This window comes from Acomys minous (assembly GCF_964271855.1).
Source record: "Acomys minous genome assembly, chromosome: 2".
Lineage (NCBI taxonomy): Eukaryota > Metazoa > Chordata > Mammalia > Rodentia > Muridae > Acomys > Acomys minous.
This window is the reverse complement of record NC_140484.1, coordinates 56,024,784-56,051,631: the sequence shown is the minus strand read 5'-3', so window position 1 is coordinate 56,051,631 and position 26,848 is coordinate 56,024,784. Positions and strand designations below refer to the sequence as shown.

Here is a 26,848-nt window from a genome sequence, read left to right as displayed (position 1 = left end):
TCTGACCCACAAGGGCCTCCTAAGATTCGCCCTGCTACAAAGAGCACCTTCATACTCAAATAGGTTTCTCTAAAGATTTTTTTTTCTACTTTCCCCCATAATCTTCAAGTAGGCCGGTGTTGACAATGAAGCATGAGCGTATGCCCAGTCTTACTACCTCACTTCTGATATTTTCTATGCCTTTCTTGGATTTCTCTATATCTAATCCTGCCCTCTGAGCCTGTTCCAGCCTGCTTGTGTGACCAGACCCTGGAAGCATGGAGCAACCACCCTATCTCTAGGGCATCCCTGCTGCTGGCCCAGGACATCCCTGAGACCACACTACATTCTCTTTGGCCAGTCCTGTGAGCTCTAGGCTGAGAGAGGAACATGATCGCTGGGGCTATTCAACAATGCCAGGACACCCCAATCCAGCTGACACTGTCAGGCTTTCTTATTGGTTTTCTTTTGGGGGGAGTGGCCTCTACTTATTTTTTTTTTTAATGAATGTCTATGATTTACATGTCATGCACCAAAATCCTCTCCTCCCTCCCCCAGTAAAATAGACAAAGTATCTTGTCACAGAAGCTGTAGTGTATCACGCAGTATAGCCTTTTGTCCACATATGTTTACTTTCAAATGATCACTGCTACGAGTCATGGGTCTGGTTGGAGGCCCACACTATCGTTACCGGATCCTCACTGGGACTGCTGTCGGATATCCCATTGTTGCTGTGTGTCAAGGAGATTCTTAATCTTTGAATCTGCAGGTCCGGCCCCTTCATGTGTTCCAGCAGGTACAACCCCAACTTCCCCATAATCACCTCACATAAAGGCTCGGAATAGCTCCCACCTCTCAGCAGTATGTTGCAGCAGAGAAAGCAGTAGGTGTAACACTTTTCCTCATCAATACATCTGCTCTTAGGTCTAGTCTGAGGCTACACAAACCATAAATGTTATGAGACAAACGAGACGAGACCCCTCTGGATGGCAAAAATCACATTGCAAGCTAAAAATAATCTTATGTCATTGGCCTCATTTGTGGCTCTGCACCAGTAACTGCCAACTATAAGCCTGTACCCCAACCATTGTCAAGTAAACAGTCCCTGCACACTCCCCAAATAAAAAGAGACTGTGAAATGCTACACCCTCTGGACAGAGGCCTTCATGTGTGTACACATGATGACCCACCTGGACACAAAAATAGCCCAATCCAGGTCCACAAGGATCTCAGGTCTCATGGACACCTGGTCTAAGAGTATAGTCCTTCATCCTAGTAAAATAAAGGCAAAGGCCTGATAGTCCAGCTCTTGAAGGGCAGGATTAGATACCCTGAGTAGGGCAGAGTATCTTTAGCCTACAAATTCCACATGGAGATCTGAGAGCCAGAAGCTGCCAAAAGCCCACATTAGTCAAGTGTATATGTGACTTCCATTTCTGGGCTTCCTGCCCCTTCAGCCTGGGAGGGGCTGAATCCTCAGGTCTCCCAGTGCTTTGCTTGAGGGCTTGGAACAGCCTAGGGTAGCTTGGTCTGCTACTTAGGCCACAGTGTCCACTCCACAAAAGGCCTGGTAGGCAAACAGCTGATGGGGGAAAGGCAAGCATCCATTGTCTCTCAACTTTTCTTGCCCCCCCCCCGCAAAAACTGTGATTTCCGCTGTCTAGCCAGGTCTCAGGGGGGAACCCAAGGTAGTGTTCTGCTGGGGTGAGAAGTGCTAAGATTTCAAATTAGTAGTCAGCATATTATGAGGAAACTGAGGAGAGGGAAGAGAGGGAGCTCAAGTGGCTGGCCGTACCCCAAAGCCAATGAGCCTAACCCTTCAGGGCACCAACAGGCCAAAAATCAAACACCCCATTCCTGAGGGCTGCTAGTTCCTCAAAAGCCAGCATGGGGTATCATATGGGTATCCTTGGTAGGATGGAAAAATCCCAGCCCAGCCAGCTGAGCTTAGCTGCTCCTTTTCTCCCACTCACTGGGGTCAGCAAGGAATGCTTCCAGCTTCCCTTTGATACTTCACTGAAGAGGTCAGCACCACTCTGTGCTCTGTAAGGCACATGCTTGGTTAGGCTGTGTTTGAGAAGTCGGCGCTTCTGGGACCACAGCATACTGGAGTCAGACAAGGGACCCAGCAGGGGTGGGGAAACTGTTTTAAACTGTTTTAAACTGGCTGAGTCTGATGCAGCAGGCTAAGCCCAGCAGCAGCTTTGAAGTCAGCTCTGCAGACCTAGGGTTCCACCAGCTCTGAGATAATGTCCCATCTGCACCCTGAGCCTCAGTACCACCCTCAGGCTAATGCTCTAAAAATGTAAAGCCTTTCAAGTGGCTTTGGGAAGCAGGGCCTACTGGGAAGAAGCTCACCCATAGGAAGAAGGGGACGAAGAGGACAGTACTGTGTAGGGTTGATGGCCCCCAAAGATTTCAACTACAGCCTCACCTCTTGGCAGCCTCTGCAGAGCTCCGGGCAGTACCTTTCCTTGCCCTTGCCCTTGCCCTTGCCCTCTGCCCAGTGTCTCCGCATTTAGGCCCCCACAGGACAAACAGAACGAATGATGTATCAAGAAGCACATAAGCATCTGTTGTTGTAGTGGCTACTTTCTGGATTCTTGACATTTAGGGGGTTTTGGAAACAATATCAAGAGGAGACATAATGGCCCGACAAGGAAAGCCAGGGCAGAATAAGTGGCTGCGAGAGGCACTGGGCCTTTGCATTTGGACCAGGACCCTGTGTTTATAGCAAGTTAGTGGCGGGGGACAGGGGGTGGGGGGGGTGGCATTTGGTAATAAAGCAACGCGGGCAGGAAGGGGTAGTGGGACCTCCTCATGGTAGCCTGTGGCCCTTCCACATCCCTAGCACAGTATTTATAACACTCACATCCATATGCCTGGCCCATTCTAAGAGACAGCCTCCAACTGCTCGAGACCCTGGCCCTCCTGGGCTGCCTTTCCCAACCTGTGACGTGCTTTAGAGTGTGACTGCTTAGAAGACTTTTTCCCACGCAGAGGGCTGAGAGAACAGGACCTGCCTCTCTCCCCCTACCCAGACTGCTTCTACAGAAGCATGAACCCCAAAGCGCGCTCCCCCCCCCCACTCTCTGCGAAGGTTAAGACAGAAGGTGGTCCTTTTACAGACGCAAAATGCTAGTTTCCCCAGAGGCAAGGCTCATCCAGCACTTCTGTCGTGCCAGGCCCTCAGTGGCCTCCCGACAAGTCCTTCTACGTGGCTCTTGTGAGTACTGAATCCTACCCACAGAACTTGAAGTCCACAATGCCTAAACGTGGCTAAGGCTCCCTGGAAGCGCTGGCATGACGGTCTGCCAGGGGACATGTGGCTAGCTGAGAGGGCTACCTGCCTCCCTTAGAAAAGCTAGAATCCCAGAGAGCTAGGATGAGGTAGGTGACACCAGCAGGCAGGAACAGCCACGGATCTCAGCATTTACTACAAGACAGATGCCACACAGGCTAAGAGGAGGACAAGGAGAAACCTGGGAATGGGACCACCATGGGCACTGACTGGGAATGGGACGGAATGTGTGTGCACATTGGCTTTTATATACTTGTGGCAGTATGTGTAGATATGAAAGGCCATCTCTCAAAAGTCCTGAGTGGTTAAAGATAGGGTGTGACCCCAGAACCCTTAGGTACATAGAACTTGGCAGGAGGATTTAATGGGAACACTGACCCCAGGCCTCAAGGAGGGAGTGCTTCCCTCCCACTGTTGGGAGCTTGTTTTTAACAGTCTGAGGTGCTTTCCCCATCTAGGTGTTGCCATACAGTCTCAGCTCTTTTATGCTGACCTGGAAGGCTCATTTGGGAAATTGCAGTGACATTAGCAAAACCCACTAAATCTTGGGCAAAGGGCAGAGGACGAGGCCTTGATCTGGCACATGGATGACGGAGGGCTCAGAGTCTCAACTCTAATGTACATCATTCCTAGACACATGGTGGAGTCTGGGCTGGCCTCTGGTCTCTGCGCCTTGGGGGGAGGTGGGGGGCAGGCAGGAGGCACTCAGGGCTCAGCTGTGTTTACAAATTAGCACATAGAAGAAATGGAGGTCTACAGTTAACCACTTTTGAAGAATCTTGGAAAACAGTTTGAACACCTACTCAGGAATAAGAAACAAGAAGGAGACATTTTCCACCAAAGAGCTGTTGCCCCCTGCACCTTGAACTCTGGCCCTTCCCTGCTTGGCTTGGGCCTCTGGGTCTGAGCAGTAAAGCTCAGAGACTGCTAACTTTGGAGCCTACCAGAATCTCTCTGCCCACCCTATACCCCCTGGCCCGGGCTCTAGTGTTGGCAACCTCTTTTGCTTCTCATCTCATCCTACTCAAGGCCATTTTTTTTTTAAAGCTTGCCTAGCTTTGCATTAAAATGCATGGAAGGATTTTCCATCGTTCCAAGATTACAAAATACTTCAGCAAGGACGAGGTCTCCTGAAGGAGGTGACCCTCCCTGCACATTCTGTGAAGAAGTGTTCCTTGCAAACCTGATTCTAGGAACAGAGACGGAAAATGGAACTACTGAGAAATAAGGACTTCTCTCTAGCTGCCCTAGAGAAAGGCAAAGGTCATAGCTGCCCCGGCAGGAGGCACATTCTAGGCTAGTTGCTGTCCACTGCCAACCCTCATAAAACTAAAACATTGACTCCATGTGTCCTCTGCAAGAATGGGGTCCCGGGCCAGTTGTCTTGTGACCCTGCTGGCTCTGTCCCCAGTTTCACTGGCCACTAAGTATTGGTACCCTACTTTCACTAAGGTGGCTCATTCCCTCGGCACCAGCGCCTCCTGCACTGACTACCATCCCTCCTTCCCATGGCGGGGCCCACCCTATCCGTCATTTCATACTCCATACCCCCAAGCCATTGCTCTTCCTCCAACAAAAGTTCTCCCAGTAGCACAAGTCTAAAACCCTGGAATCATTTCCAACACCTCCCCTCCTAGCAGACCCAACTAATCCAATACCAAGCCAGACTGATCACTCACCCTTACCCCCCCCACCCTCACCACCCCCACCACCCCCCACCTTTAACTGTTCCCCCCTGTTGTACCGTCCCTGCTCTGATAGACCGCAGCTTCTGATAACCTTCTTACTCCACTCCCTCCCTATTCATTGGCCACTCAGCAAGAAAGATCCTTTTAAAATTTGGAATCCACATAGCTCCCTGAGTGTTAGCAGCTTGTGGTGGCCTCAGAACAAGCCCAAGATCCTCACAGCAAACAAGGCCTGCAGCGCTGTACCCTAGTTTAGAAACTAGCCTCTTTCTCATTGTGCTGTGTTCCCATCTCCACAGTGCCTTCCTGGTCTTGGTGCCTCACTGGGATCCCAGGTTGGTTCTGGCGGGCCTCCTGACAGGCTTTTCTCCCTATCCCCAGCCCTCAGAGAGTATTCCCCTCAGTGCATAACCAAACACTAGCCCCACAGGAGGAGTGTAGCCCGACTCCTGTAAAATTCCTCCTCCTTGAGCCAGTTGTATGACTTTCAGCAAGCATGTGTGGAATGGCAGGGTCTATAAAATGGGGCGATAATCACTTTCCTGCCTCCCACACATAATTCCTGGAAAGGCTCTGTACCATGCAGACACTACATACTGATTAAAAGTCAGCTATGGTGTAACCTTAGAATAAGCACGGAGGCTGCCTATGCCTGGGCTGAGAACTAGGTTTCCTTCCATCAGACCGTATTCCCAGCTCCCAGAGAGAACGGGAGCCAGAGCGCTTTGTAAGCAAGACTGCAGAAGAAACATGCGCTCCTTCGGTGAGTGTTAGGAGGCTGAGGAGATTAGATCTTCCAACTGCCATACTGAGGAATGGCTTGTTAATCCATAAACTTCAAAACATAACTTCCTGTTATACCAGATAGCTCTCACCCCCACTCCCTGCGCTCTTCCCCCCCCTCTCTCCCTCTCTCTCTCTCTCCCTCTCCCTCTCTCTCTCTCTCTGTCTCTCTCTCTCTCTCTGACACACACACACATTTCCACACATACATAGGAAGGAGAGGGTAGATAGATATTGGTCTGTTCATTAATTCAGACCATCTCTATGCTCCAGTTAGATCCTCTTCTGAGAGGACCACGTGACATAGCCCAGGGTCACCTGTATGGATACTGGACTGAACACTAGCTCAGATACAAATCTACTGTAACTGCCCCAACTCTACTTTACCTAGAACCTTTGCCCATACAGAACCTTCACAGGGCTCAGTCAACCTGAAAAGCCTGAGCAGTGGGCCTGGATTTGAGCTAAGGATAAACTAGTGTGCCTGGCCCAGCCCCCTTCCCTATTCCGAGAGGCTAATTGCCACAATTAGCATTATTAGGAGAAAGGCCAATTAGATCAGTTTCTTTCCCTGGCTAAGGCTAAGACTGCTAGGGAGGGTGAGCCCAAGACTCTTCAGGGAGCAGAGATTCTTCCATAAAGGAGGCCACATTTAAATTGCAAACAAGGGTCTCAGAGCCTGGGAGGAAAGGCTCAGGGAAGCTTTCGGCTCCCTGTGGGAGAGGCTAGGGGAGTTCTGCGCTCTAATCTCCCAGGCCTTCCTGAGGGCTCTGATCAGGACCCTGGGAGTCTGGGCTCTGGCCAGTGACCCAGACTTTCTGGGGCCAGGCAGCATACAGGATCATAGCTAAGGCTTATATCAGAGGCGAGCACAGGGAAAGGAAACCCGGTATTAGAGGCCACCCACCCACTCACTCTCCCAACCAGCCTTCTCTGGGGCAAACCCTCTTCTCCTCCTAAGTGTACTGTAAACGCCTGGATCCATTGTTCACAAGAGCCACTTACTAGTCTGCATTAGAGGTGAGAAGGCCCAACCCAGCCTCTCTCTAGGCCATCTCCAACCTGGAAAAGCCCACCGGTGCCAGTGCTACCCACAACACAGGAACGACAGCTAAAAGATGTGTGACAGGGGCTAGAGATATCTCAGTGACTAAGAATACTTGCTGCTTTAAGGACCTAAGTTCGCTTCTCAGCACCCACGTGGCAGTTTACAACCATCTGAGACTCCAGTTCCAGGGGATGTGATGTCCTCCTGTATCCTCCGTGGATACCAGGTACATACATGGCACACATACATGCATGCAGACAAGACACTCATAGACATAAAAATAAGTGAGTGTTTGTTCATTTGTCTGTTTTTTAAGATTGTAATGGAACCCTATAGATTGTGGGGCACAGGAATTACCTGCTAAAATGTATACCACTGAGCAGAGATAGGATGCTTCTATTATGTAGGCATAGGCCAGGGTCATTCTCACAGAGACCAAAGGCTAAGGATTTGGTGGATGGCAGGATGCAGGCCAGGGCCTGCTGTGTTTAAAGGGTCAGAGCAGATAGGCCTTCTAGGGCAGGCCTGGCAGGGAGTGCCCCCCACCCCACCCTAGGGGCTATGTGGTGACCTTGGGAGGCACGTTCTTTTTATCACTTCTACTAGGTAAATGCCAGTTAGGCTGCTAAACACACTACAATACAGAGTACCTACCCCCACCCCTGGTCCTACACCAAGTCTCACCAGGGTGGCAGTTAAGAAATTCTCACTGCTTCCTTTCTCACTGAGTTCTGAAATGTGGAAGGACACTTTTCCTGGCCTGATCTCTCCTTTCATTCAACAAGTCAATGAAGCCATTCACCAGAAACGTGTGACACACCTGCAGCGTGCTAACCCATAGTATAGAGAACACACACACACACACACACACACACACACACACACACACAGGCTCTCACAGGACCTCTCTTCTTAGAAGTGGAGGAGGCAGGCAGCTAATTGAAGTGGGCGTGCCTTTGGAACAAGAAAAATACCACAGTGTAGCCCACATTTCAGAGACTGAGCTAGCAAGCAGCTGAGGAGACCAGGTGATATGCCAGGTCAGAAAAGGCATTTCCAGTGACGCAGGAGAGAACTACGGGGAAAACAAACGCTAGCCAGGCAGAGCGGCTAGCCTTAGGGCCCAGAAGAGGGAGGAATACTTTGCTGATTAACAAAACGGAAGCACGTTGGTGTTGGGGCTGTTAGAAATCATGATTGCTAGACATTAGGAGTACCTGAGTTCAGATCCCCAGAACACACATAAAACCCAGGTGTGGCAGCACATGCCTATAATCCTAGCACTGGGGTCACGGACACTTAAGATCCCAGGGGACTCGCTGGCCAGCCAGTCAAGACAAAATGGTGACCTCCAGGTTCAGTAAGAGATCCTGTCTCAAAAAAATAAAAGTGAAACGTGATAGAGGACGATGCCCAGTGTCAACCACTGGACTCCACACATGCATGCACCTAGAACACGTATGCACAAACACAAATGCAGGAATCACACAAAGAGCCAGGACTCACAGCAAGAGAGGAAGAAATGGTCAGAGTCCAGGGCAAGCCAATCTTGTAAAAAAAAAAAAAAATCAGATGTCCCTAGAAATAGGAATCCACAGAGAGCACATTTGTTCCTCCGTTCTTAGCTTTTGGGGTTCCGGTACAGAGCACACAGAGTAAATCACTGCCTTGAGCCCATAAAACACTGTTACCTTGGAAGAGCCTGTTTAAAAGTACCACTCTGCTCCTTCCACTATCTCCATCCTGTCCAGCACCACCCCCCTCCCGCCCCCCACCATGCTCCCTTCCAGTCAGACGGCTGCTCCAGAGTAACTTATTTATATCAGCGCATGTGTGTGTGTATGGCATGCCCTGTTACTGCAGGTCTGGGGTGGTGTGTTAATTTTAATTTAAACACAGAGGCACGTACTGAAACCCTCCTTCTGTTTGGTATTTGCGTCGCTCAGCGCTGTTTCTGTGTGAAGTGTACATCTAGTCCCCTGCTTCTAACCACAGCCACCAGAGCCAAATGCCCACCACCCCACCACCCCGAGGCCATGCTGCGCCGAGCAGGCACACACAGCGTCTCCTTGTTCTGGGGGAGAACTGCTCCAGCATGTTTACTCAGGAGGGAAACTGTTGCGCCGCAGGTATAAAATATTTTATTTGAGGGGGGAAAAAAATATGCTGGCCAGCTTTCCAGAATGTCTGTGTCGGTCTCCCCTCTCACCTGCAGCAGGCAGGGAGGCTTGCTCCCTACCTTCTGCCAACACTTGGCATTATCCTACTTTCTAAGGCTTCTCATAAGAAAAATAAATGTCAGTTTGATTTGCATTTCTCTGGTGACTTAGGTGACACGTTCTCACTGTTCGCCCTCCCGCAAAGTTCTTGCCTTGCCTTTCTCTTCCTGATTTGCAGTGTTCTCATTATCTTCACCGCTGGCCTCTGGCTTTAGTGTTTCAACTATCTTGTAATTTGTCACAGGCAAAATTACACTTGTGAAGAAACAAAAAGGCAAATCATGCCTTTCTATTACGGAAATAGTGGCACTGGCTATGGTGGATTTGTTTGATAGAAATCCTTAATCTGCATCATTTATTCAAGTTCATAAATTTGAGTATTAGGATTTGTCTTGCTTAAAGACCTCCATGCCACCCGGGACCAGAAAATTCTCCATGGTTTTTCTTACTAAATAAACAGCAAATTGCCGTTTACTTTAAATGTTTAAGTCTATTTGGAGATCACTTTTTCTCAGGACTCAGAAAGTCAAAGGATTTTTCTGTTTTACTGGTTTTGTAACATCTTCCAAGTAGGCTCCGTTGATATGTGGTGCCACTTTTATCACCTGTCACCTCCTCTAGACTTAGGGCTCTTTGAGCTCTGTTCTGGATTTCTGTCACTACTCCCTTCCTTCTTCATGCTGCTGAAGCGCGTGGAGTTTTTCAAAGTTCACTTGGCATTTATACATCTTTTATTCCACATACATTTTTGAGGAACAGATGTTAAACCCTCCAAGTAGAAGTCTGACTGCAATCTAACTGAATTTATACATTTGCAAAATACGGAGGTTTCTAATGCTAAATTTTCCCATCCAAGAAAATGGATGTCTCTTTACATCCAAATACCTTCCTTTATCTCCAATGAGAAGTTATGTTTTTTTCCCATAAACATTATCCTTTTAAAAAAATGTTTAGGCCAGATAATTTATTGCTATTTTAATTGCTATCTTAGTACACTTCTTACATCTTTTAAATCACTATTGTTATAAAGAAATGTGGTTGGATGGTTGATTGGTTTATTTTGGTATACAGCATATAACCCAAACCTTTTGCCAAATCTTTCTTTAGCTGCAAAAACCTTATTTTTCAGGTAGCTTAGCAGTTAAAAAAAAAAAAAAGGAAAGAAAGTCCACAGATTCCCAAGAAGCCTACTCAGACCTTCTCAGGGAGGTCACAGAAGGTCTTAGCAAAAAGCATTTCTAGAATACTCATACCTTGTCTTGCTTGTCTATTCTGACTCACACAAAGTCAGAGTTTTCCAAAGGTATGACCTCACTGGAATACACACTTATACAGCTCTATGTTTAAGTACATACTTTTAACTTCTAAGAATGTTACTACCAATAAATATAATCCATCTTAAGAAATAAATTGGGAGGGGATGAATAATTTTTAAGTGCACAAAAGTTGTAACATCAAAATGTCTGCAAACTCCAGTTCAAATATACTATAATCTTTAAGCAATTGGTTTCATTCTTCCTACCACAAGAGCCTTACGTCTCCATTTCTTTTCCTTATATTAGGGAGTGGCTCGGATAACGCCCTTGACCTGCTCCTTGTCTTACAGGGAATAAATACAGTTTCTCCATTAAGTGTACTGAAAAGTTGAGTTTAAGTACACACTGTATCAAGGTAGAGAAGTTCTTTCTCTTCTAGGTTTGGCTTCCTACTTGGTATCCTCCAGCCCCCTGAAATGCATTCATAGGTGCTAAACTTCAAATAAATCTTCTGCTCCTATTGAGAGAACCATATGGTTTTTCTCTTGTAGTCTCTTAATGTTGTGAATTACATGGATAGAGTTTCTGATATTGGATCATCTTTAGGGTCCCACTTGCTTAAGCACGTTGGGCAACACACTGTTGAACTCAGCTAATGCTAAACATGGAACTTCTTCATCTAAGATCATCAGGGAAATGGCTCATAAATTTTCTTATTGGTGCCCTCCTCTATTTAAATTTGGACATGCTCTGATTTGCAATTTTAAAAGATGCTTCTAGCTGGAGCAATAAATCCTGAAACAGATCTACTTTTTCTCTTCAGTATGTTTGGTAATACATTAAAATAGAACCATAATCAAGCAATCCAATCCTTAAATTTTTCTCCTAGTGAGTATCTGGAAAACAGGTGCAGAAATGGATCACTTGAGACACCGTAGAAATCTGGTTAATCCCGCCTGCCTGCTTTCCTTCAACAAGGATTGCCTGAGGATGGCTGTGTATTAGTCTCATGGCTGGGTGTGGGGCAAGGACTAGGGGAAAGAACAGAAAAGGTTCCTTTTTGTTGTTACTAACAAAGGGTACACAGTATGAAAAAAAAGATTGCTAAATGCACACCATGCGTGCCTATTGTTATTTTTTAAAACCCTTTTGTACTTTTTGATCATGTAAGATAAAACTATTTTCACCTCAATAAATTACTCCCTTTTATGCTCAGCATGGTTCCAGCAGAAAGCACTCATCCCCATTTTACAGAAAAGGGAGTGTGACCAGCCAGGAAGAACAAAATAAAATGGGGGGCTGAGATTTGAGCCCTGGCCTTGGTGGTCCTTTAATCAACTCTGATCCACATAAGACAAAGATTTCTATACCCTACGTCTCAAAATGTGATCCACACTTGCTAAAAACCAGACTCTTTATACTTCAATCCTGATCCCAACCCACACTCAAAACCAACTTTAATTCCTACTGGACTCCCAAGTCGGGACCTGAATATAACTCGAAAGCCTCAGTCCAGTCCCCAACAGGGATCTGAGACTCTTGGGTTTCAACTCAGAATCACCGGAAGGAATCTGGAGAGAATTCGCAGTGCAGCTCTGTCCCTGGACTCAGGCTAGACACTAACCCAGTGGTTCTCAGCCTGTGGGTCGTGACCCGTTTAGGATTACGCTTTTCACAGCGGCCATTTAAGACCATCAGAAAACACAAGCATTTACATTATGGTTCATAGAAGCGGCAAATTTTCAGTTATGAAGAAGCAGTGGAAATAATTTATGGTGGGGGGGTCACCACAACACGAGGAACAGTATTAAAGGGCCGAAGGGCTAAGAAGGTTGAGAACCATTGTGGCCTCCATTCCCGCCCCAGATTCCAATCCCGAACCACAACCCACTCCCAACTCGGCTCCAGACTAGAATCACCAGTTCCTTACCGGACTCCAACCTCGGATCCAAGAGTCAGATCTCAACTCAGTTCAAAACTCAGAAAAACCAGCCTTCCTGAGACTTAGTCCCGCGACACTCTTTCCCCCACATGCGTGAGCATCCCAAAAGGAGCCCCTCTTCTCTTCACATTAAAATACCCACCACACAGCCAAAGCGCCTTGGTGCCGGCCACCCAGGGCTGTGAAGCTCAGATGCCTCCAGACCCGATTCAGGCCCAGCTCCTGTGCGTTCCAACTCAGCCTGGGTCGGAGAACCCCGTGGCCTGAGTCCGTGTCCCAGGCCACTCACCTTGGGACTTAATCTCAGGACTCACCTGGCCTCAAGAACACTCATGCCTCTGTAAACCGCGGCCACGAAACGAGGTCGGAGCCGCGGCCGCGAAACGAGGATGGAGCCGCGGCCGCGAAACGAGGATGGAGCCGCGGCCGCGAAACGAGGATGGAGCGGTGGCCGCGAAACGAGGATAGAGCCCCAGCTGCGAAACAAGGATAGAGCCGTGGCCAAAGAGCAAGGATGCAACCGCGGTCACGAAACGAGGATTGAGTCGTGGCTGCGGAACAAGGATGGAGCCGCGGCCGTGAAACAGGGATGGAGACACGGCCACGTGGAGACGCGGCTGCGAAACAAGTATGGAAATGCAGCCGCGAAACACTAACTGAGGATGGAAACACGGCTGCGAAACCAGGGTGGAAACGAGGCCGCGAAACAGCGATGGAGCGGCGGGCCCCGAAACGGAGATGCGGTCTCGAAAGCGTAGCACTGAATCAGTTTGCTTCTAGCCGCAGGCTCTGACCGCATGGGGGCTATCGTCTTGGCCACGCGGGCCTGCGACTTTTGCCGTGCTGAGCAAACTGTTCAGAGAACCACAAAGCAAGGAAAAAGACTGGAGGGAAAAAAACACACGGAGAGAGAACCATGCCAAGAAGAACCATGCCGAGCAAAAGACGCGCTGAGGACCGAGCTGAGGAGAAAAGCCAAGGAAAACCACCCTGAGGAGAACGCACTGAGAGGACCCAGGTAGCGAAAGAATGCTGAGAAGCAAAGCAGAGCGTCAGGGTAGCCGACCGCGCTGGAGCGATCCGTGCTGAAGTGACCTGAGCTGAGGCCGATCGGACCATAGCGAAGGCAACCATGCTGAAATTGATAAGGACCTTGCCGTGGGCGTCTGTGCTCAACAGAAACATCCTGAGAAGGACCGTATCGAGCGCAAAGCACACCGAGGAGGGCCAGTCCTGACTGAGGCGAACCGCGTAAGTGATCCAAGCGGAGGCAGATCCATCCAAACGGGTTGAGGACAAACATCCTTCGGCTGATGGCTGGTATGACCTCACCATGGAGAACCACGCTGAGGACAATCGCGCTGAGGAAAGCCATGCTGAGAAGGACCGCACTGGGGAGGACCATGCTGAGCAAAGCACACTGCGGTAGACTACACCGGAACCACTCGGAAGTAATCCAAAGTGAGGCAGACCACACCGGGCCTGACTGGACCGAACTGCACCATCACAGACCGCACCCAGAAACACAGCAAGGAAAGCTCTGCCGACGTGCCGCTGCAACTGTTCTGCTCAGCGACTGTGGTCCGGCCACCTACCAAGATCTCGGTGACGTGGCAGCCACGACACAGTTGATTGGACAAGTGCTGGATAATGGCCTGCCACATGATTGGCTGGACACAGACAGCACTGTGCTGAACATTATCATTGGCCAAGAAGAAGCAGCCTTTTGTCTCCGGGACTTGGATTGGATGAGCCTGTTTAGGCTTGCACGTCCTACCCTGCTGGGCCCACCACCCCTTGAGGACTAAGGAGTATGGTCGCCTTACCCGCTATGTGTAGGGTGACCTCAGAAAGCTGGCTGAGCCTGGGACTTGTGTCTCTGAATTAGTATGAGACCAAACCAGATTCAGCCCTGAGCCAGCCAATGTTCCTGAAAGGTTCCATGTCCTAAGATGAGGGGGGCCTCTGGCCCTGGCCTGACCTTGGGAGGCAAAAATGAACACACCCTCTCTGTCGTCTGTCCCCTGGAACCTTACTGAAACCACCTTGTTTGTGATTCTTTATGACCAAGTGAGGAAAGTATTAGGTATCCTCCTTAATGAAGTGGATGGTTCCCTAGGTCTGCTGATTGATGGTAAACCTGAGGTTAGCCCCGAGCCACTGTACCCCACCTCCAGATTCTCCTGTTTTGGGGTACTGTTGCTGCAATGTTCAGGGTGGTTCCCACTCTGTCCACTTATTCATGCATCCCTGTGGCTAACACAGGTGTACTCAGCACCCGTGTGCCAGGCATTGACCTAGAGCATGGAGAAACCTGACAAATTAAAGCCAAAACGCCAGATAAGCGGGGCATTCCACTTCCCTGGGATTCGTAACTAAGCCTGGGGGCAATGTGGACTTCCTGTGCCAATTGTAGTTTAAGCATGTGGAACTCTGGGTATACTCTCCAAACCACCCCAACCCAGAATTGACTTCAAACAGGAGATTTGAGGGAAGGGGAGGGAGAGCCAGCCTTGTAAGCAGGCCAGGGTGTGGTCATCTAAAGCACGCAAGGAGGCCATACATCTTAACTGCTTTTGCTGAAAATATATGTCTACAAAAGCAGCCAGGAATCTCTTGCCAAGGATACTGACTGGGTGAGAGTTGGGGGGGGGGGGGGTTCTCCCTCTCTCTCTCTCTCTCTCTCTCTCTCTCTCTCTCTCTCTCTCTCTCTTTCTCTCTCTCTCTCTCTCCCTTTTCTTTTCCCTCTGTTGTTATTGTTCAGCTGGGGAAAAGAGAAAATAGTGTCATCTCCAGAGCATCAGGCAATTCCTTTTTACCCTCAGAAGTCACTCCTAGCTTGGTACCCCACCTCCTGCCAGGCCACACATCTGCTTTGCTGGTCCCCTTTGGGCCCATCTGGAACGTGCTACATTTGATTCAAGAGCCCAGTCCTACCCTCATACCTGACTGGTAGTTTTCTTTTCTGCCTATCCCAGAGCAGATGTGCAACTAATGCCATCGCTCAAGGACCTGTCACCATCTTTAAATTAATTATTTTAGCTTTGAACTTGCATTTTAAAAGTGAAGCATGGGATCTTTTGCTCACAAGTGGCCACTTCCACTTCCCTGTCTCCCTACGATAGGGGACCAGCCACCTTCTTCCTGCTTCCTGTCATTGCTAACCTTCCAAGCGACCTCTAAGAGGGGCAGCCAGCCCATGTGGTTAAACATAATTCTCCTCTCCCCTTGGGTGAGATCAGGAGGGGAACCCTACTTTCAGCTCCGGAGCCTTCTTTGTCTTGTTTCCCACCTGCCTGTTAAAGGTACTACTTTAGACCCCATGGAGCTGCTAATCCAGGTGCCCAGAGAGTGTGTGGAACCCATGGGGCTCTGATTAGAAACCCTGCTGCTGCTTACTGTAGGCACCTCCCCAGCTTAGCTCCAGGGCTAGGAGGGCCCCCCTCCCGTATCTCCCTTGGAACCTCTTGCAGGCCTGTTTCTTGCCAGGGAAGTAAGGGGGTGGGATCCCCAGCTCTTTTGAGAGCACCCACAAGCTCCACCAAAACACAGCTCCCTGTAAAAATAATAGAGGTGCATATTAAAAAATGTTATGGACAGTCTTTTTGTTTGGTTGGGGGTTTTGTTTGTTTGTTTGTTTTGCTCTGTTTTGCTTTAGTTTTTCAAAACAAGGTTTCTCTGTGTAGCCTTGGCTGTCCTGGAACTCGCTTTATAGACCAGGCTGGCATCAAACTCACAGAAATCTTCCTGCCTCTGCCTCCCAAGTGCTGAGATTAACGATGTGCACCACTATCATCACCTTACTAAGAATAGATTTTTTTTTAATTACAAGAATTGAGTTTATTTAATGTTATACTTAAAGTCTGGGTTCTGATTGTGTCTCTGGTCAAGGCACGCCCCAGAAGGGGTAGATTCGTGAGTGTCTTGTTACTGTCTAGACTCTGGACCTTCAGTTCTGCCCCTAATCAATGTTCTCCTGATCATGGCTGGGAGACAGTCCACCATGCTTGCAGGAGGTCTCCTTACGTCAGTCTTTGAAGTGGGTTAGGCCAAGAAACATGTCCTTGTCCTTTCAGTCATAGGCTCAACGGACAAGACCTATGTACCCCACAACACTCTCTTCCTGCACATGGCCTGCTGTCACTCAACTAGCACTGCTCGTCAGCTTGGTACACCTGCCGTATGCCCCCCACGCCCCAAACCCTCCTTCTCTACTCCTTGGTGGGGGAGATTAGAAAGGCTAGAGCTTGATCTGAAACTACTTGTCTCACTAAGAGACAAGAGACATATAGTTGTTTCTGGAGGGAATGGGAAAACTGGGTAGATTTCAGGCTGCCTGGAGGGAGGTGGGGGCCCACGAGGCAGGCTGAAGGAGAACAGAGCCAGTCTAAGGCATCAAAGAATCTGGGGAGAGGGCATCAGTCATGGCTCTGATGGGTTCTTCTACAGTCCCTCCCCAGACCCAGGCTAGCCTAGTGCTCTGTGGCCATGGGTGTCTTCAGGGTATACTGTCTACACTGCATTACCTCCCAGGGGCTGAGAAGTGTAGGGGTGAGTACGCGGCAGGGAGCCCAGCACCTGGTGCTCTGTACTTGGGCTTCCATGTGACAGAGGCAGGTCTTGTCCTCCTCCTGTATCTGGTTTATGTCATCTGGACATGGTGGGGGCTGGACTTGACGTTCCTTGTGTTCCCTCCAACTCCAACATTTGGGGTTCAAAAGGTTCCCTCACAGGCCTCTGCTCCCGAGAACACGCACGCATACACGCACGCACGCACAGCTGAAGAGAATTAGGCTGCAAACGGCCACTCGGCTTTTCTCTTGATTCCAAGGTATTTAGAGTGGGGGTGGGGGATTAGGGGGAGGAAGTTGCTGAGCTAATTCTTCTGCATTTGCCAGCACAGAAGTGCAGATGGGGCCCAGAGCCCCATGGGGTCCCAAGGGAAACACCAGATCTCTTCCACACAGGCAAGGAAGAAGAAAGGGCTGCAGTGGGAGCCCCTCACCCAAGCAACAACTCAGCAAGCCCTGGCCAAGGGGTTCTGTGGGCCTCACTCCTCCCCACCCCCCTATCCCCAGAGTCCAAGGGTGGAACTAGCTTCAGGCTCAGCCAGGTTCCCAAGTTACAGCTTTTCTCCAAAGCTGAGAGGCCCAGGGCCACGTGGCTGCCCGGTCAGGTCATCTTCTAGGGAAAGGCCTCGCTGCATGCCATGGCCCAAAGTGAACAGGAACCCCAGATTATCCCTGAGTGGTCAGTGCAAGGCTAGGAAAGCCGTTCTTAAGGCTAGCCCTTGCAGGCAGTGTCCACAGACCCCACAGCCCTTCCTCATGTTCCTGTCAATGCTTATGCATGTGTGCATGTGGACACTCACACCGCACTCTGCAGAACTAGGTGTTCTCTCTGTAGTCTTCCAGTTAGTGGCTTCTTAGCTGATTCCATAGCCTATATGTTTGCTGCAGAGCCTTCCTCCCCCTGTGGCCTCTGTGTCTCTTGAGCCTGTACCCCATCTGGATCTCCCCACCAACCTCTGTCTTTGTGGGCCTGGTGACACCTTCCGAACCCCATTAGTCCTTGAGGTCCACAGACCTGGTTTTTTTTCTTGCAGATATGTATTGGGTAATGTCCCAGTGACCTCTGTCCCCACGGTCTGCATCCCTCCCACTGAGCATGTTCTGGGCATTCCTGGGAGCTACAGGCCAAGGTTGGAGGTTAAGTACAATAAGCAAATCTTTAGGGGCTCCCTAGAGGGAACTTATCTAGAAAGATCTCTCTGGCTGCTGGATGGAAAGACTGAAGGGTGAACTAAACAGGTTCTGTGGGAGATTTGTCTGTCTGCAGTGGGAAAGTAGGAAAGCTTAGAGGAAGGAGGTGTCCATGGAACTGTGAGGGGGACCAGGCTACGGATATCTCCCTAAAGAGATGGCCTTGATTAGACTTCGTAGCCAAGGTTGGTTCTTCAACCAAATGGTGATGTTGTGGCAATAGGCAAGCCTGCAGGAAAGGAAGGGTCACAGATCAAAACTACATCTTTTCTTTTGTTTTGTTTTGTTTTTTTAGTTTTTTTAGTTTTTCGAGACAGGGTCTCTCTGTGTAGCCTTGGCCGTCCTGGACTCACTTTGTAGACCAGGCTGGCCTCCAACTCACAGCGATCCGCCTACCTCTGCCTCCCGAGTGCTGGGATTAAAGGCGTGCGCCACCACGCCCGGCTTCAAAACTACATCTTAAGAAAGCCATGGCCAGGGGCTGGGGAGATGGCTCAGCAGGTAAGATAGCTACTCTTCCAGAGGACATGAGTTTAGTTCCTAGTGCCTGCCCTACATAGTACTTCAGAACAGCCTGTAACTCCAGTTTCACGGTATCTGGTACCCTCTTTGGCCCCCCTCAGATATCAGTCATGCATGTGGTGCATATACATACATGCATGTAAAATACTACTACACATAAAATATAATAACTTTTTTAAAAAATAAAGCTATGGGGGCTGGAGGGGTGGCTCCGTGGTTAACAGCATGTACTGCTCCTCTGGAGGACTAAGTTCGAATCCCAGCACCGGTGTTAGGCAGCTCACAACCAGCCCCAGGGGAATCAGACTCCTCTGGCCTTCATGGGCCCTATGCACATACCCACACACAGATAGATACACATACATATAACTAAAAAAAAATAAAAATAAAATTATTTTAAAGAAAGCCATGAACAGAGAGTTAAACACACACACACACACACACACACACACACACACACACACACACACACGCACACTCCTACACTCCTACTGTGGTGACAGCTCATAGTTCTAGGGTACCACATGGACATGGCCTCTCAGTGTTTCCACCCATGTCTTTGCTACACAGGGGCCAGAAGAAAAACACAAGCTCAGGGAAGTACGGCTTGACAGGCCTAGATCCTGCCACTTAGGGTAGCCCAGGATCCAAGTCAGTCTTGGGACCTTGAGGCACTCTGGGGTGGACTGCTAGGAGACGTGCCCTTAGGTAATGATGCGACATTAGGCCTGGTGCTGTCCTCTGTACACAGGGAGGTTCAGGCACTGCATTTGGGACCATCTAAAATGGCAGGCCAGGTTGGGGGTTGGGGGCCTGGCATTCAGGCAGTGTCTGTGAGTAGCAGCATGGGGTGTGGACACTTCTCATGGGGAGGGCAGCTGTCCTGTATATGTTTGGACATTGCACAGGCAAGCCTTGATTAGGCAAACCCAGCTCTTCCTGAGCCCCTGCTGCTGCGACATGGGTTAATGCTGCAGCTGTCTCCCTGGCACCTGCCTAGAGCCTGGTTATGTGCCACGTACAGGGTATGGGAAACCGAAGGGAGCTGGGCTCTGCCAGACCCACCACCGGAAGAGCCTTTTCTCCCACCACCTTCCAGAAGCAGAGCTCTCCCAGTATGGATCTCAAGGTCAGACCATTTCCATCCTGCTCAGGCCTGTCAAGTTCACAGCCCCCACACAGCAGGGAACAGGCCCCCATCCTGGCCTCTGAGTGCTACCACTGCTGGGCCCCTGAAGTCCCCAGAAAGGTGTCAACAGGAAGTGCCACCCCTCTGCTCTATTTAGCTGGTCTTTCAGTGTTAAAGGGCCCTCTGTGGTCTTTGCAGTAAGCATAGAAGTTCTTCGTTCTCTCTGTTACACACACACCTCCCCGCCGCCCCCTCCCCTCACTGAGTGCTCTTAGAGAGCAAGGCTGCTGAAGTCACTAGGCCCCTGGTAAACATCAAGTACAGAGTGACTGGCCCCAAAGGACCAGAGAGAGCCTGGCGAGCATGTTTCTCTGAGCCAGGCAGGCTCAGAGGGCGGATGTCATTTGGACAAAAAAAAAGATAAGAACGGGAAGAAAGGGAAGCCTGACAATGGCCATGGTGCTTTTACAATGTGTCTGCGGGGTCTTTGACACCTCTCCCTCCCCCACATACACTCACATACGTCAAGACTTTAGGAGCCGGGAAGATGGTTCAGTCAGTAAAGTGCTTGTCGGTCAGACATGAGGACCTGAGTTAAGATCCCCAACACCCACGGAAAGCCAAACATAGCAGCAGCATATCTAGAGTCCCGGCACTGATGAGGTGGGAGAGACACATCCCTGGAGCTCACCAACGAGCCTGGCTCGATGGGTTAATGGGCCCCGTGTTCCACGAGAGACTCTGTCTCAGAAAATAAAGTGGAGAGAGCAACTGTGGAAGACAGCCAACACTAACCCAGGCCTTGACATGCACATACATGCACACCCACACAAACACATTACCGCCCCCACCACCACCACCACCACCACCACACACAAGGCATTTGCTTCCCCTCTAGTTAGTTATGGTAGACTCAGTGATTCACTTCTGACAAGTGGGACATGGGTGAAGGGACAGCAGTATGATTGCCAAGGCCAGCTCATAAAAGGTCTTATAACTTTCTCCCCGCTCTCCCTCACTGGCATGGCTGACTCTTGCAGAAGCCAGCTGCCATTTTGTAAGAATACCCAACCAACCCTGTGGCCAGTAAGATACCAGTGAGAAAATGTGTAAGTGTCACAAAGAGCTAGAGGCAGGGATCGTACCCTGAATTAGGCCTTCAGGTTATTCCAGAAGCCCCAACCAATGCCTGTTTCTTCACTTCGATGTCACAAGCCAGCACTGCCCTGCTAAGGCCACCAAAGATCCATGATCCACTGACCCTTGCCCCTGTGTGTATCCAACTGTGACTGGGGTGACTTGTGAGCCAGTAATAGCTGATCTAGCCATTGTCTTAGCCCCAACTGTTTCTGGAGCATCAAAGCAGGCTCGCTTGCCTATTAACTTTCTCTAATGGTAGACAGCTCCCAGGAAGATGGTATCTGAGCACCAGCAAAGGTACTGAATCCAGGCAGCATACCTACCTGGCCTCATGCACCATGCCACTTAAGCAGTCTCCCCTGCTTAAGAACCCTAATGCAGGTCCCAGCCTGGAAACCCAAGAGATCCAGACACCCGAGCTGGTCTCCAGTCTATAGATCTGGAATGCCTGCTGTGCTTTCAGATCGAAATGATGTAGGGACCGTAGGCTTATGGTGGGGAGATGCTGGCCCATGAAGCTGCATTAGGAGGCTTTTCCTCTCACAGAAAAATCTCCAAGTTTAGTTCTTTGGGATATGTTGAAACTAAGGGCAGTGCCTGCAAGTGCTACAGAAGAGGTCCTCAACAGTCAGCTCTGCCCCTCATTTGTTTACCACACCCAGGAATATTGAGCCAGCCACAGAATGAAAGGAGCAGGGGGGAAAAAAAAGTATACGCAAAGTGCAAGGGTATATGGGATGGTAGAAAAGGCCACTAAAGCCCCCTCCGCAACCCCTTCTCTCCCTGGGCCTGTGCTGCAAACAGGCCTTGTCTCTATCTTTAAACATTGCTGGAGTTATATGTGTTGGGTAAAATTCCTTTAAAGCCCATGGGTAAAGAATGGAATGGTGTAGAGCTGCCCATCAGTTGAGGCAGGCATAGAGCGACTGCCATTTGCTTGCTGTATTACTCTCAACCCTGCAAGGACTGTGGCCCTTTCCATATTCCTGGCAATTGGCTTGCAGATTCAATGGGGAGCCTCTGCAAGACTTTGAGACCATCTAGGCTCCAGAAGAGCAAATGGACAGGCCCACGCCAAACAAGTCAGATAGGTAGAAGGCCCTGGAAAATGTTGTATACAGAACCAGGGACCGGCTCTGCTCTTCCCTCTCTGGTCTATAGCTCCATGTGAAGAGACAGTCCCGGGCTTGTGGGCAGCTTCTGCGATGAAGGTGCCCACCCATATGTGGCCTCATGGGCACTGAGCCTTTATATGTCGTTCTCCAGAATCTGATTTGGGACCAGATGACTATATACTGGCTACTGAAGGGCGAAGGGGTGACTTCTAACCTTCCACAGGGCCGGGTCTCCAGTGGCTAGGCCTCTGCTCCCGAGATGCCTTCTGCAGACAGCTAAGATGAGGGGCCCCAGTGTGCTCTGCTGGCTCACATGACTTTCCGTTCTATAGCTTCAGGCTGCAGGCTTTTGAGAATGATTCCCCTTGATTTAAACTCTAGCTGCCGGAACTAGGTGACAGACAGGATTCTGGCCCATCCCTAAGGGATTCTCTGGCTTCCGGGAGGTCATGCCTAGCCTGCAGCATGGCTAAGGGGGACTCGGCCAAATAGTGAAGTGACATCTCTAGAGCCTCCTGCTGTTTATGTCCTGCTCAGTTACCCTCTCCCCGTTCTGTTTTGAACCCCCCCAAGGGCTCCCAGGACCCCCCAGGAGAAGCCCAGGCAATCATTTTCAGAGACCTCTGTGTGGGCACTGTGCGGAAGGGTGAGTAGGGCAGCCTAGACCCAGGGCCTCAAATGTTGGCTCTTGGTCCGGGACTAAAAGCCTCAGGGCAGGAGATGGAGGAAACCTATCCTTCTCACCAAGGCAGCAGAGAACCCAATTCTTATGGAAGGCTCCATCACTCTGTCCCCTCCCCAAACCGAAGCCTTTCTTGGGACACATCAATAGCAGCCAATATTTTAAAGATGTGACAGGTTCGGAGCCTGGTGACGGCTGGGCTGCTTGAGAACACGGCTGGATTTACGTCCTCAGCAAAAGCACCGGGTCACCTTTCCCTACCCTAGTGCAATCTTTTTTTGGAAGCCCTGCTGGAAAATCTGAATCTTGTGAGCCATCAGCTGTTTATAATCAGAGAAGCATATGTTTAAAAGAGCTGAGGGGCCTTATAAACGCCGTGTGCAAATTACCTTTGGGGCTGCCTGCTCCACCGCCCCTCCCTGAGGCTGCCATCGCTGGCGAGGGCTCAGTGTGCTGCGTAGAATTAGCTGTAACCCCATTGTGGCATGGGGTCTGTTTAGCTTTAGTCACGTCAGCTTGGCCCTGGAGCGTGGGAGCCTCCATCCCTGCTGCACGGCTTCCCGCCCCCACCCCAGCCCAGCCCCAGCTGCAGAGCACTGCTGGCTCCCAGCTCCTGTGCCTTAGCCTCCCTGAGAAACAGCAAACCTGAGAGCTGAAGAGCAAGACGTGGGTGGAGGCTCAGCCCCAGAGCCCAAGGGGCCTCTTGGACTCCTAAATCCTGGAGCACCTGGAACTGGGAGCCACTCAGTCAGGGCCTGTCTCCAGTCAGGGGCTCCAATCTTGTGGGACTATTTTTTAACTGGTGTGTGTGTGTGTGTACATGTGCGTGTCCGTGTGCGCGTGCGCGTGTGTGTTGGGGGGTTTTATTTTTGTTTTTTTTAACAGCTTTATTAAGATAGAATTTACATATCATACAATTCACTTACTTGAAGTACTTAAAGTTTATTGAGGTTTGTGTAACTCTCCCTCTGTCTAGTTCTGGAACATTCTCTCTATCCTTTATCATTTTCTATCCTCCCCCCACACAACTCCCTAGTCCCAGACATATACAGCTCTACTTTACATTTCTATGGTCTGGCATGCCCTGGATGCTTTTTGTAACTGTAATCATATGTTACGTGTTCTTTTCAGTCTGACCCCTTTCACCCTGCATCATGTTTGAGAGGTCCATTGGTGTTACGAGAAGTGGTGATGCTTCATTCCTTTTTTATGGCCACATATATCTCATTGTATGGAGAGACCATATTTATCCATTGATGAACGTTTGACTTTCCGTAGTTTCGTCATTTTAAATAATCCAACCATCAACACTCAGGCATTTGTGAACATGTATTTTCAACTGGGTATTCACTGAGGGGTCGAACTACTGGGTCCTGGGACAACTCTGATGACCTCTTTGAGGAGCCACCTTATACTCTCACACTCGTCCAACAGTATCCGAGGTTCCTGTGCCCCACGTCCTTGCCAGCACTTGTTTTCTGTTTTCACTTTGCTAGTGAATGTGAAGTCTGCCTGGCACTTCCTAGAGGGTAAATGACAGAGCATCTTTTCATGGATAGTCATTTGGATACCTATTTTGACTGATCATTTGCTCTTTTTGTTGTTGTTGTTGTTATAAAGTACTTGTTATTCCTAGCCTACATACAAGTTTTGATATTCTAGACAATTCTAGACAAAAGCCCCTTATCAGATATATTCCCTCCCATTTTGTGAGTTATCTTTTCACTTTCTTGGTTTATTTCTTGTTTGTTTTGTTTTGTTTTAAGAGGGTCTCATGTAGCCCAGGCTGGCCTCTGTGTGTAGATGGGGAGGTCAGAAAGATTTACCCCTCGATTTCTTCTAAGATTTTCTTCTACTTTTAAAATGTTGATTCAGCTGTGTATGTGGTGTGAGGGGACCAACTTCACTTTTTTCCATGTGACTACCCAGTTGTTCTAATGCCATTTGTTGAAGAAAAAAATAAAGTGTCTTCTTTCTGCATTGAATGATCTTAAGACCCTTGTGGGCTCTTAGGGGAATGAATGCCAATGAGAAGAAGGCTTATCACTGCTGACCTGTCTTTATGGGGACACCACATTGTCTTTATTTTTGGAGCTGTATACAAAGCTTGCAATCAGAACATGTGAACTGTCCAGTTTTGTTCTTCCCTGTCTAAGTTGTTTAGGTCCCACGCAGTTTTAAGATGCACTCATTAGTTTTTACAGAGGATGCTGCCGGGACTCTGAGGATTGTCTGAATCTGAGATTAAGTTGGAGAGCGTCATCACTTTTAACGATGTTATGGGCATCTTTTCCTTGTATTGTAGGTATTTACAGTTTCCTTCCAAGAATACCTTGCTATCTTTGGAGTATCTCTTTTGTACTTCTTTTGTTGGTCCCGTGAGGCTTCAGTCCTTCCTCCCCACAACCCAGGCCTTGCTGGTTCTCCAATTCAATCTCCCATGCTACTTCAGGCCTCGTTTTTTTCCAAGCCCTAGTACGTCTGCCATTCTTCAGCATGGTCTCCCATTATGCCTCATTGTGCAGTTCGCTTCCTCAACCAGGTTTCTCGCATCCGGCAGACCTGGCCAGAGTGCACTCTCTCCTTCCTCTCCACAAGCTGCACTAACAACTTGAATCATCCTCCTGTCCAACTACTTCTCCCAATGTCTTGGTGTCCTTTGCCAAGTGTGTTACCCCTAGACTGAAGCTCCCTAACCCTGGGGCGACTTCATTATCCTGTGCACCTCTTTACCCTACAGTTCAGCACAGGGGCCCAAAGATCTGTGGTTAGAATTGTGCTGTCTCCTAGCTAATTGCTTTATCACGTACCTCCATGATAGATAAACAGTCCTTTCGTAGCAAGCCCTGCATCTTGGGGCCTCACCGCCAGAGAAGCAGGGCTTTGGCAGCTTACAAGAGGAATTTGATTTTTCAAATTTCCTTTCAACTCAAGGGTCTCAAATCCAGTCTACAGACTTATGGTGGGGGCAGGGTCCTGGCACTGCTTCTGAGGAGGGCGCCTTTGAGGATGGTAGGCAGAAAAGGCTCTTGGTACATACTTGCCTGGAGCCATGGCAGGTAGCAGGTGGCCGAGGCCTTGCTCCCCTGAAGCCGTCCCCATGGATGGAGCAGGGTCATGTCATTTTGACAAATTTGGATCATAGCCATCTGATATGACCCTGCCTCACTGGGTTTCCCTCCCCATCTACACAAGAGGAAATACTGTCTATGTTTCCTGTCCCCAGAGAAACAGGAAGGGGATCAAGACACAAAGAGGTGACAGCTTTGGGGTCCCTTAGGAATTTGGGAGAGGGCTTGGTGCTTGCTTTTTGTTGTTGTTGTTGTTGTTGTTGTTGTTGTTTCTGTACTGGAAATTGAACCCAGGGCCTTGTGTAATCTACAAAAACACTCTCCTGTTGAGCTGCTGAGGACCCAGCCCTGTGCTTGCATATTATTTAAGCCCTAAACATTTGCTGGCTTCCTTCGTTCACCATGAACCCTCTGCTTTTCTGTGTTTCTAGCCCTCTGCTAGGTGAGGGGCCTGTTGCTTTGAAATGAGCTGACACTTGTGACCTCTGCCCTGGGGAAGGCAGAGTCCAACAGGGAAATGTGGCCTCAGGGAGAGCTTTATACCCTATTTTGAGACTGGATGAGGCAAGAGCAAGAATCCCAACTGCAGAATATTGTACTCACTGTAGGCCCCTGGAAGACTGTGGGAGACTCAGAACGGAACTGTAGAAAACAATGGGAAATATTTTAGAGTGCAGACTGGAGCCCCCTCCCTGCTTCTATTCCTAGCCACCCTGTGCTCCAGGATGGACTAGGAGGCCCATAAACTCTGCTGTCTTAGCTTTGATCTCCAACTCATCAGATGACGTGGTTTGGGGACCCTTGGAGGCGTCTACTGATCCTGGAATGTGAAGATAAAGCCAGCTGAGAGGCCCTCACTATTCCCACCCCCACCCTGCTCAGCCTGAAGTGGAAGCCTCCTCTGGATACCCCCAGCCTAGTCCTCCCTCTGGGACAGCCACACCCAAAGGCAGGGACGGACGCAGGGGCACGTGACTCTCAGGGACTCCTGGAATGGAGTGTTCATGTTATCTGCATTTGTTTTTTGTTTCTTGTTTTTCCTGCATGACCTCTGAACTGGACATCTGAGGAAGTGGAAAGGTGGAAGGACCTAGGTTCTTCTTTCTTATCCTCCCCACTTCCCCCCTTCACCAGAGGGCAATTGGCCCCCACAAATAGCATCTGGGTAGTCAGCAGGGTGGATAGAATGCTGGCGAGAACGAGAGACCCAC

General features: G+C 49.4%; 1 protein-coding gene and 1 long non-coding RNA gene across 4 annotated transcripts in view; one reads left to right on the top strand and one right to left on the bottom strand.

Annotated features, from left to right (window-relative positions):
* LOC311591141 overlaps positions 1–13,777 on the bottom strand; it is a 35,748-nt gene extending 21,971 nt beyond the window's left edge. The window contains exon 1 of one of the 2 annotated variants that reach the window (XR_014777021.1): positions 12,531–13,777. This is a non-coding gene — a long non-coding RNA (uncharacterized lncRNA). The remainder of the gene's footprint in view (positions 1–12,530) is intronic. The other variant, XR_014777022.1, reaches the window with a different exon arrangement.
* Positions 1–26,848, top strand: part of KCNQ1 (potassium voltage-gated channel subfamily Q member 1) — a 321,454-nt gene that overhangs the window by 175,845 nt on the left and 118,761 nt on the right. The gene's annotated exons all lie outside the window — the stretch shown is intronic.